Below are 11176 nucleotides of genomic sequence, written 5' to 3'. Positions count from 1 at the left end.
TTGTATAGGTCATAGCGTTTGTCCAAGGTGCTCCATAGTTGTGGCATAGGTAGTGTTCACATATAAACACTAAAGTTAACACCATCCATATAGCCCTACAGGGATGATACCACTAACTCTGGGTTGGTGACGTGGAAAAATTGTGCCTATAACACACAGTGTGACTAAAAGGGGTTAAAAACATGATAAAAACACTCCATAGGAGGGATCAATGGACCAAAGGTCTGTGACCCCACCGCGTAAGTCAAGGATTTCATAAACATCTCACTTTATAGTATGGCGCTAATCGCACCATGGGTCTCGGGAGGGGGGTTGGAGCGTACCTGGCACATCCTGAAAATAGAAAGTGAAGGCTTTCAATACATGAGATCAGGTTTTACTTAGCTCGATCGCGTCGATGTAGACACTGCAAGGAGGTTCAGCACTCACGCCCTCAACGCTCTCAGCCCGCTTCTGCAACCCAGCATACCCTCAGGACCGGACCCCGACGATGGGGAGCGGGGCCGGTAACTGAGTTAAAAGCGTTTGCTCGGTTTCCGCCGCTCTTCCGGGTGGGTGTGCCCAACACCGGAGAGAGGCTTGAGACGCGCCGGCCCTGGTGGAATGGGCGTGGCGTACCTCTAAACGAGGCCAGGCAACCAAAGCCATCATCAGCAATGGCAACAACCTCAAATGGGAATGGGCCCCCATCCCTACCCATATCAACAACCTCAGTATCCCTTCATGGGTTGGAACCCAGGGTTTATGCCCCCAATCAATTTCCATAACCAATATAGACCGCCTTTTTTAGAGAACGGCCGGAGGGGAAGAGGGAAGAGGAAAGAGGAGAGGCAGCAACCGGGTATCCTGGGGAAAGGACGACTCAGTAGCGAACCACACCCGCAGCAACAACCCACAACCAGGAACGAGCGGGCTGTGAATTTAGTGACAAATCTCTCTACAAGAGCACTAACACCGATTGAGGTTCAGGTTTTAGAGAAAGGCCTGGGGGTTGTCCCCACTGCAAGACCTGACAAGTTCAAACTACATTGTGAACTGGCCGTTTTTTTCCGTAAGCTTAAGTTAAAGGCTTTCTTTGAAGGCAAAACAGATCCCAATAAGTCTGCTCGAAATGGCGATACCGGATTGAGACCCAACTCCACGTTCACCCCGCCTCCACACACTGTACCAGCTGCCTTCACCGCCTTTGAACAGGCGGTGTTCAAAGATCTTGAGTCTTGCCAGAACCCTAGAACATTTGGCAATTTTTCCACTGATGAATACCAAGCTCTTCAGCAATTGCAGAACGACACTGCAATAACCATAAAACCTGCAGATAAAGGTGGAGGGATTGTCATTCAAAATACCACAGACTATGAACAAACCTGTGAGGAGTTACTACAAGACAATAGGAATTATACCCCTCTGACCAAAGATCCAACTGCTGACCTAACCAAAAAGATCACGACTTTAGTTAGACAAGCGGAAGAAAGAGGACATGTGTCTAAAAATGAGGCGGAGTTTCTGGACAGTAGTAGCAGTGTCATACCATACTTTTACACATTGCCTAAGATGCACAAAAATAGGTTGCCACCTCCTGGACGTCACATAGTGTCAGGGATAGGCTCCCTCTTGGAGCCTCTGTCGCGATTCTGCGATCCATTTCTGAAACCACTGGTACAGGCAACTCCAACCTACCTACAAGATACCAAGAGCCTATTACGGCTCCTATCAGACATCACCTTCATGGAAAATTCAGTCACCTTAGTGACGCTGGATGTTGAAAGTCTCTATACGAGCATCCCCCAGGACGACACAATCAGGGTCCTGGCAGAGTCACTGGACTCTATTGAGTGGGAATATCAGACACCCAAATCATTCATCATCGAGTGTGCGACCATAGCACTTAAAGAGAATTTCTTCTCCTTCAAGAACAAGCTGTTCCTCCAATGCTCAGGTACATCTATGGGCAGTACTTTTGCCCCTAGTGTGGCTGGACTCTATGTGGCTGATTTCGAAGCTAAGTACATCTTGCCACCATCCGCCGACTTTTCTCATTCAATGTTGTTATGGAAGCGCTACATTGACGATATTTTGCTCCTTTGGACAGGCAGTGATGTAAATGTAAATGTACAGGAATTTATATAGCGCAAATCACCAAGCGGTTTCTAAGCGCTTGCTTAGGGAACCCGTCCTGGTATTCCCCTGTGAGATAACCCGGCAGGGTATCCGCAAGGTGAAAGCCAGGCATCCCGCCGCGAGGGGCCGTTGTGGAGATTAAGCAAGCTATTGCCCAGAGTCGCAGAGTGTGAACCCGTGAATTGAGTAGGCACCGGAGCGAGAATTATCGAGTCCATGGACATTTTAGGACTCAAGACCCCGCCGAGCCGGGAATTGAACCCTGGTCCCGGGCTGACCTCTGCTTCCAGGTCTGCCTCCTCTAACCAGTGAGCCACACTTCTCCTAGTGACCTCGAGTCATTCTTGGTATGGATCAATACCCTTGACCATAACCTTAGGTTCACCCACACCATCAGCAAAACTGACATTGTCTTTCTAGATGTAGTGATCTCTGTGTCTGGCACGTGTTTGAGTACAAAGACTCATCATAAACCAACAGCCAAGAACAATTTACTAGAGTTCAGCAGCTTTCATCCACGCCCCCTTAAGGAAAATCTTCCTTATGGGCAATATCTCAGACTGAGAAGAAATTGCAGTACTCTTACGGATTTCAAAGAACAGTCCTCTGATCTGACTGTAAAACTGAGAGAGAGAGGCTATCCGACATCAACCCTTAACAAAGGTTTCAAGAGAGCAAGAAACCAGCCGAGAGAGGCTTTATTGGAAGAAAAAACCAAGAGCCAAGCAACAATCCCACTCACCTGTGTTACTACTTTCAATAGCCTGTCTAACTACATGAAGAAGACAATAAATAAACACTGGAACATAATTAAATCCTCTAAAGAGGATTGGGAAAAGCTTTTTTTCTCTTTCAAAAAGGGCCGTAGTCTGAAGGATGCCTTAATTCATACTCGGCCGAAAGAAAAGACTCCACCTGAAATCCCAACAGTAACGGCGGCATGGGGCTTACCTAAAGTAACGGGGCACTACCCGTGTTCGGATTGCAGCGTGTGTCACCTAACGGAGGCCTCAAAAACACTCTCGCTGGAGCAAGGTAAAATCTGGACCCAGGTTGCACACACAAACTGTAACTCGACGAATGTGGTGTGCTTAATCACATGCCCCTGCGCCTTACGATATGTTGGTATGACCACACGCAAGGTGAAACAGCGTATTTGTGAGCACCGTAGCAATATCCGGTGCAAAAAAGCAACGACGAAACTGGGTCGTCACTTTCTGGACTGCAATCACACCACCAATGACATGAAATGGACAATCATAGAATCAGTCACTGGTATCATTAACATCTCCAGGAGGCTTTTTGAAAAAGAGCAGCGCTGGGTGTACCGTCTAGGTACAAACACAGCGGGGTTAAACGATGACATCCCGTGGAATATTGTCCTGGGGTAACAATGGTGGTTCATGACGCACGTAAAAACCAACTGTCACCCCCAGTTACCTTTTCTCCTGTGGCTTGCTTTCGCTGAACTGTTCATTTAGTGTAAAAACAATGTTTCCCAGTGGAATAGTATCACTTTAAGAGGTTAATTCCCACTATGTTAGTGTGCATCCTGTCTATGAGTTATAAGGACCCCTGCAACTCTGACTGCATTCCTATGCCCACAGAGTCTTACTGCTTGCCTGATCGCTCCCAGCAGAGAATGATCGAATTGCACTCGCTGCAGGCATTTATGTATTCTGGCTACTGTTTGCCTAGCGCTCACTGCGTCAAGGTACTCATGATTATATAACGTTTAATTATACACCTATGCCCATACAGTCTGATTGTCTGCCTTAATGATATATCTGCCACTTGCTGCAAGCATCTGTGTAATCTGGCCACTTGCTGCAGCGATATATGTAATCTGGCCATTTTTTGCCTATCGCTCACTGAATGAAGGTATTCATAACTATATAAACGTTTATGTGGTGGCACAGAAACTTCCATACTGATTCTGTCGCTTTCCATACTGCATACCTTCTCCTCCGTTTGCATTGCACGGTGTTCTGCGGAGGTAGCCAATAAAGTTACATGGACTAACACCGTAGCAGTAGCACTGCTATGGCAACATACACTTCCCGAAACCAAGCCTCGTTTAGAGGTACGCCACGCCCATTCCACCAGGGCCGGCGCGTCTCAAGCCTCTCTCCGGTGTTGGGCACGCCCACCCGGAAGAGCGGCGGAAACCGAGCAAGCGCTTTTAAATCAGTTAGCGGCCCCGCTCCCCATCGTCGGGGTCCGGTCCTGAGGGTATGCTAGGTTGCAGAAGCGGGCTGAGAGCGTTGAGGGCGTGAGTGCTGAACCTCCTTGCAGTGTCTACATCGACGCGATCGAGCTAAGTAAAACCTGATCTCATGTATTGAAAGCCTTCACTTTCTATTTTCAGGATGTGCCAGGTACGCTCCAACCCCCCTCCCGAGACCCATGGTGCGATTAGCGCCATACTATAAAGTGAGATGTTTATGAAATCCTTGACTTACGCGGTGGGGTCACAGACCTTTGGTCCATTGATCCCTCCTATGGAGTGCTTTTATCGTGTTTTTAACCCCTTTTAGTCACACTGTGTGTTATAGGCACAATTTTTCCACGTCACCAACCCAGAGTTAGTGGTATCATCCCTGTAGGGCTATATGGATGGTGTTAACTTTAGTGTTTATATGTGAACACTACCTATGCCACAACTATGGAGCACCTTGGACAAACGTTATGACCTATACAAACAATTAATTGTATGTTTGTCTCTTTTGTGTTTGTCTGTGTTATTGTATTTACAGGTGCAGATACACTCCCTAACTTGGAGTATTTTTTGGAATGAGCGATTTGCTCTTCCCCCTTTTTTATGCACTTTTATCACTTTTTTTATTTTTCACTTTCACGTCCCCAGGTTAGTGTGGACGATTAGAGAGTCCATACCGCCGGGGTTTAAACTAGTCCTGACGAATGCCTAGGTAAACTTAAACCATTGTAAAGGCAGAAACATGTTGACTGACTAAAACTCTAACTCTGAATTAACCAATCCTTTACCTTTGGCAACATATTCAGACACATAACTCCTTTTATCCGTGTCTCAGGGATCACTCATTAAAATATTTTTTGCAGATACCCTTTAGGCACTTTTAATTTTATACCTCACTGCACGCCCTTTTCACACAACCAGCTCCGCAGTCTTCTGGCGTCGTAGCACACTGAAGAGGCACTCGGCCTCTTTGGTGGGGCCCGATGATGAAGCATGACACTGACTAGGTCGGTGTGTGAGGGCTTTCTTAACCACCCAAAGTGGGTGTGTGATTCCCCAGTTGCATCACTCCGTCTCTGTGGCTTTTTGAGACTCATATAACCTCTCTTTTCTTGTTTATACATCTCAAGACGAGCCCTGACCCACGAGGAAGAGGTACCTTTACTTGTCAGAGCATTGGGACATGAAGCGAGAAGCTTCTTTAAAAGGGTGCCCTCCGGCTGCTGAAAAATCACACGAACCGAGTTTGCATTGGAAGGGCCTCCAGGAGGAGCCCGCCCGAACTTTGTGGAGGGATATTTTGCGCAGCCAGGGTTTGCCGAGGATTTCGCCTCAGCACGACAGACTTGAGGCAACGACTTGGGGAAACATGAAAGCTGCTGGATATTAGAGTGGTAGTGGAATTTTAACTATACACTGTGACCGAGGTATGGAACACTATCCTTTTAAAAGCATGTTATGCACTCGGGACATTTGTATTGACTGAAATTTTGCCAAAATCAGCAGTGAAACCAGTAGAAACTCAAAGGGCAAAAAAAAGGAGCATTCTGGGCAATGTAGTCCCTGACGAAATGACATTATCTTGAAGAATCAACAGCAGAGGAAACGGTTATATTGGCACCACTGGGGGGTTACTTTTAACCTTGTGCACTGTGAAGTACTCTCCTCTGCTGTTCCGTTTGAAAAGAACGTGAATGAAAAAAATACCTTAAACTGTCCCTTTAACTGGAATGAATGGACTGAGTCCCTTTTCACTGTCCTTAGAGTTACGTTACTTTAAAACCGAACGAACCCACCGACTTGCAGCTAATGGCATTTGATGAAGAGTTGTTAAACTTGAAACGTGTTATGCCTGTGTTCTTCCTGAATAAAAAGAACTCTTTCAAGCTCTGTTGGTGTGGCTCGTGCAGCGTGATGGATTGCGCACGTCTTTGTTTGATATATATATATATATATATATATATGGTCCACGTGACCAAGATCTTGATTGAGATCGAAACGCGGCATCCTTTTGTCTGCTGCTGAATACACCCACGTAACCTGAACTACAATCTGGTGTGGCTCGTCTTTTATGCGATTCCTGCAGAGGATTTTCGTTTCATATATATATATATATATATATATATATATATATATATATATATATATATATAATTCGCAAAGCCTGAAGTCTTTTACGTCCCTCTTGAAGTTGTTGGGACATTCAGGTAGGAAGCATAGGACAAAGAGTAAGAAGCCAAAGAGTTCTTAGACTTCTCCTCGTCCATCGGCTGACAAGAGGAGAAAGCCTGAGTATTCTAGGCCTCGTTCTCTGGAACCTGTGCCTAGGCTGACTCCGACCCTTCCCAAATTTCTGAAGACCTGAGCAACCCGCAGCCAGTTGAGAGAGTTCTATAAGGCCATGCACATAATTTTTTGCCAGCCCAACACTGACCATGCATCTTCAGGCCTAACGAGATCAAAGGAGCTGCCTCTCGTTCTGCACCTGCGGCACAAGACCCTCCTCCATTCCTGGATTCAGACTGGCACCGGTCATGCCACCTCCACCTCCACCTTCTCCAGTCCCGACACTGATGCTCCCTGCACCAGTCCCATTTTCATCCTCTACTCTGATACAGAACTAGCGGGGCATCACCCAATGCCAACTCAGACGCCAATGGGAGCCCTGCCTCCCAAGTTGAAGCTTGAGCCTTATTTTTATTGGCTGGGCCCCTGGAAGACTGGTAGGGGTCGCTGGACCCTTTAGAATACCAGCCCTATGGTAAACTGGTTTGAGGATCTGAGTGAGGCCAGCGGCTTGATACTTCTCCAGGTGCTGGTCTGCTTTCTCCCCCTACCGTGGCTACGGAGGAGGGAGCATCTAATGCTATGGTGGTGCGTATGGCGGCTAAGGTCCTTGGCCCTCAGTTGCCCATGATGGCAGTCAAGTCTAATCTCTTGACGGAGGTGCTGCAAATGGAAGTCTCCACATTGGAATCATTACTCCTGTTCAATGACGCCCTTTTGGGTACCTGGTCCAAACCCAGCACAGTGGCTGCTGTGAATAGGACAATTGCTGTTTGCCATCGCCCTACATCTGGGGGCCCAAACGTCCTCAACCAAAGCCCTTAATCTGAGCGTTTGGTGGTCCAAGCCTCCACCTTCCAAGGTGATTTTCTTATCGCTGCCCCGGATCCATATGGTTGCCTGATCAACCCTCTTTGTTCAAGTCCCCTATTGTAAATCAAGGGTCTTATTCATCTCTTCCCTCCTTCCGTAATCATTATGCCTCAATGAGACCTTAGTTTGGTTTGAACTTTCTTGATGTGCACTCCTTTCGAGCCTCTATGGAATTGTCCCCTCAGGCTTCTCAGTTTGAAAACTGCCTTCCTTGTGGCGATTACATCTGCCCGCATAGTAAGTTAGCTGCAGGCCTTATTTTCTAAGCCGCTCTACTTTTCAGTCTATCCTGACAATGTGGAGCTTGACACAAAGGCCTCCTTTCTATGAACAAAATGGTCCCATCTTTTCAGGTAGGCCAATCTATCACATTGCATACCTTTTATGATCCTCCACATCCCTCTAAGGAAGACAAGTGACTCCCCCTTCCGGACCCAAAAAGAGCATTGTTGTTCTACCTTGACCACGTGGCTCAGTGGCTCAGTGGTTAGAGGCGGCAGACCTGGAAGCTGAGATCGGCCGTGGACCAGGGTTCGATTCACCGCCTCGGCGGGTCTCGGGCTCAAAATTCCACGGACTCGACACGGACTCGACAATTCTCGCTCCGTTGCCTACTCGACTCACGGGGTCACACTCTGCGACTCTGGGCAATAGCTTGCTTAATCTCCACTACGGCCCCTCGTGGCGGGATGCCTGGCTTTCACCTTGTGGATACCCTGCTGGGGTATCTCACAGGGGAATACCAGGACGGGTTCCCTAAGCAAGCGCCTTGATACCTTCGGGTGATACGTGCGCTATATAAGTCACAATACAATACAATACAATACACACAAGAGTTCCGGGTGGATGACAAACTCTTTCATGGGGTATTTTGGAGCTTTGATGCTCTGCATCAAAATCTACTATGCGCTGGCCAAGAAGTAACCTGCAGATCTGCATGCTCACTCCACCCAAGCTAAGGCGGCCACCACTGTGTTAGCACACAAAATTCTGGTCCTGGATATCTGCCAGGCAGCAATGTGGGCTTCCCTGCACACATTTACCAAACATTACTGTCTGGACAGTCAGTTCCACAGGGATGGAATCTTTGCCTGTTCAGTCCTGCAGGACTTTATCTGTTGAAATTAGTTTGCAGACCCTCCTCCGGGGTCGTATTGCTTGGGTAACTATTCTAAGGAAAGGAATCTGTGGCTAGAAGTCTCTATCAGATCAACAAGTTACTTACTTTTGGTCATGCCTTATCTGGTAGAGACTGTATCTAGCCGCAGATTCCTTACCGACCCACCCATCCTCCCTGCTCTGTGAACTTCTTTTTTTTGGGACATGGATAACTCTTTTCAGGGCCCTAGTTTTTACACACCAGTGGTCAGTGTTCTTCATGGCGCCACACTTCTGGAGTGGAAAGTTGGGAAAAGAAACTGACGTTGGCGCGTCTGGTTGGCACCTGTATAGCCACTGTAGCGGCCAGAGTGGCTGACTCCAGAGCGCGGGGGTCACGGTTCGATCCCCGTGACAACATAGCTCAGCATCATGTGACTCTGGGCAATACCTCACTTAATCTCCTCAATGGCCCCCAGTGCCTTGAAACCCTTAAGGGTGATATGTTCGTTCTTTACAAATAGGAATTATTATTCCTGCATGGACGCCGCCAACAATGGACACGGAGCTGACAGACGCCACCTGCTGGCGCACAGGGGTACTGCTCATGAAAAATCTTCCGGATCCATTCTGACATCTGGGGAAATTCTAAGGTAAGGAATATGCGGCTAGAAATAGTATCTACTAGATAAGGCGCAACCAACGTTAAGTAACTTGTTCTTCTGTCAGTCTGTGACCACATAGCACAAAAAATTCCCAAGTCACTATTCTCCACTTAACCAACTAAGATTTAATTCTGTGGCTCTCTGGTTACACACAGACCTCTGCAGTGCATTAACTAATAGAGGCTTCATAATGTACTATAGTGCATTTCCTACTGAGTAACAACTTTTACATGTATTTTTCTTTTAAGCTGCGCGTTATTTTATATTACCACGGTTTTGGTCCAAGATCGACGGAACGGCGCTCACAATTATGGCGGTGCGTTGACTCCCTCAGCAGGACCATGCCGGTAATGTTTACCAAATCCCAGTGCCACAGCACTAGACTAAGGGGACGCACTCCCGGGCAAGTTTCTTTTTGCTTCTTTTATTTATTTAAAGTGAGTACAGCCACCCAACATGTTTCGGTCTTCTCCCAGGCCTGGATCACAGGTCCTGAGTGTGTCCCCTTTGTTTATTGCTTTGGTGCTAGGATTGGTAATGCGTGATTTTATATGTAGCCACCTGACCCAAAAAAACGTACAGAATCGGTTCTCATACTTTTTTTAATGCACTTCGACCACAGCTCCTACATTCCCCAAAAATCTCTTTGCTTGTTCATCTGTAATACAGCGAAGTGACACAGGTATATTTGCAGGGGTGGTTTCTCCGTTAGGGCTCTGTGGCTGCACCCCAATGAAATTCCTACACATTCCTGCATAAATATCAAATAGATTTATTTACGTAGAGATATGATCATATCTCTAAACAAATCGATGCTTTTAAGTCTGGGCTGTCTGTCCCAGGCTGCACGTGCCCCCTCGCTCTGAAGCAGGAGATGGAAGCCAATCGGTTGATCAATTTTCTGACCTGTGACGCACAACGCAGGGCTTACCCGTTCTAAAGGCCTTCATTGCCATTGTAGTCAATGATAGTATCCACTGTAGGCCGATGATGCTTTCAGCCTCATGGTCCCTGCCGTCGGAAACACTGTCCCTGCCTGAGGGCAGCCGTCTGTCATTTACGGGCATAGAGCCCACCCTTTCCCGTTCATCACACGTAGGAGTGGATACAAGCATTTGTGATTTGGTGCCTTGTCCTCCGTAATGGTGTTTTGTAATCTAATCTTGTGTTATATATACATTGTGCCGAGACTCCTGGTCACGCTAAACTCCCCCACTGTGCATGTGACACTCCTGGCCCTGGCTGTACATCGCTAGCCCCTTGAAGTTGAACTGCTGTATTTGTTCCTCCCGAAAATTGATCCAAAAGACAAGCAGGGTTTTTGTTCCCTTGCGAAGTTGAGTCAAGTATCTGAGTCAAGCACAAAGGGAGAAATATGTGCTTAAAGTAAAGACAATTATCTGCTGTATTGCGATAAAACTGGCCTTATCTTCATGGCCTTAAAATGAATGCCAAAAACATGGATTGATTGTCTAACAGTGAATGTTAAAAACATTAAGGTTGCACATGTCAATGATTGAATTTCTCTCTTATTTCATATGTTTTTTTTTCTTGCATTCCACTAGTATTAGCTATTTTATTATGTTGTGTTTCTTTATCTTATTTTCATGTCTCTTATTACTCTTGCATAGTCCATACTAAGAGCTGTGCCAGTGTTTATGAGGGGCTTTGATTAAGATCTCTGAGACTGAAGCCAAAGCAAAGTGCCTGTCAGTGGGGTGGCCTCTCTACAGAGCACACAGAACAATGATCAGCTATTCCAGTTGCTATTGAAATTCTGTGGAAATGTGTGTAAAGGGAGTACACAGACGTCAAAATATTGACAAGGCAAAAGGAAATAACATGCTTAAATGTGAGTGCAGCATATGTTCAGAAGTGGTGAAGGGAGGGATATGCAAGGGAGAGCTTTTGGAGAAGA

This window comes from Lissotriton helveticus, chromosome 4_1, assembly GCF_964261635.1.
Source record: "Lissotriton helveticus chromosome 4_1, aLisHel1.1, whole genome shotgun sequence".
Classification (NCBI taxonomy): Eukaryota; Metazoa; Chordata; class Amphibia; order Caudata; family Salamandridae; genus Lissotriton; species Lissotriton helveticus.
The sequence above is the reverse complement of the archived record's forward strand: the minus strand, read 5'-3'. Positions refer to the sequence as shown.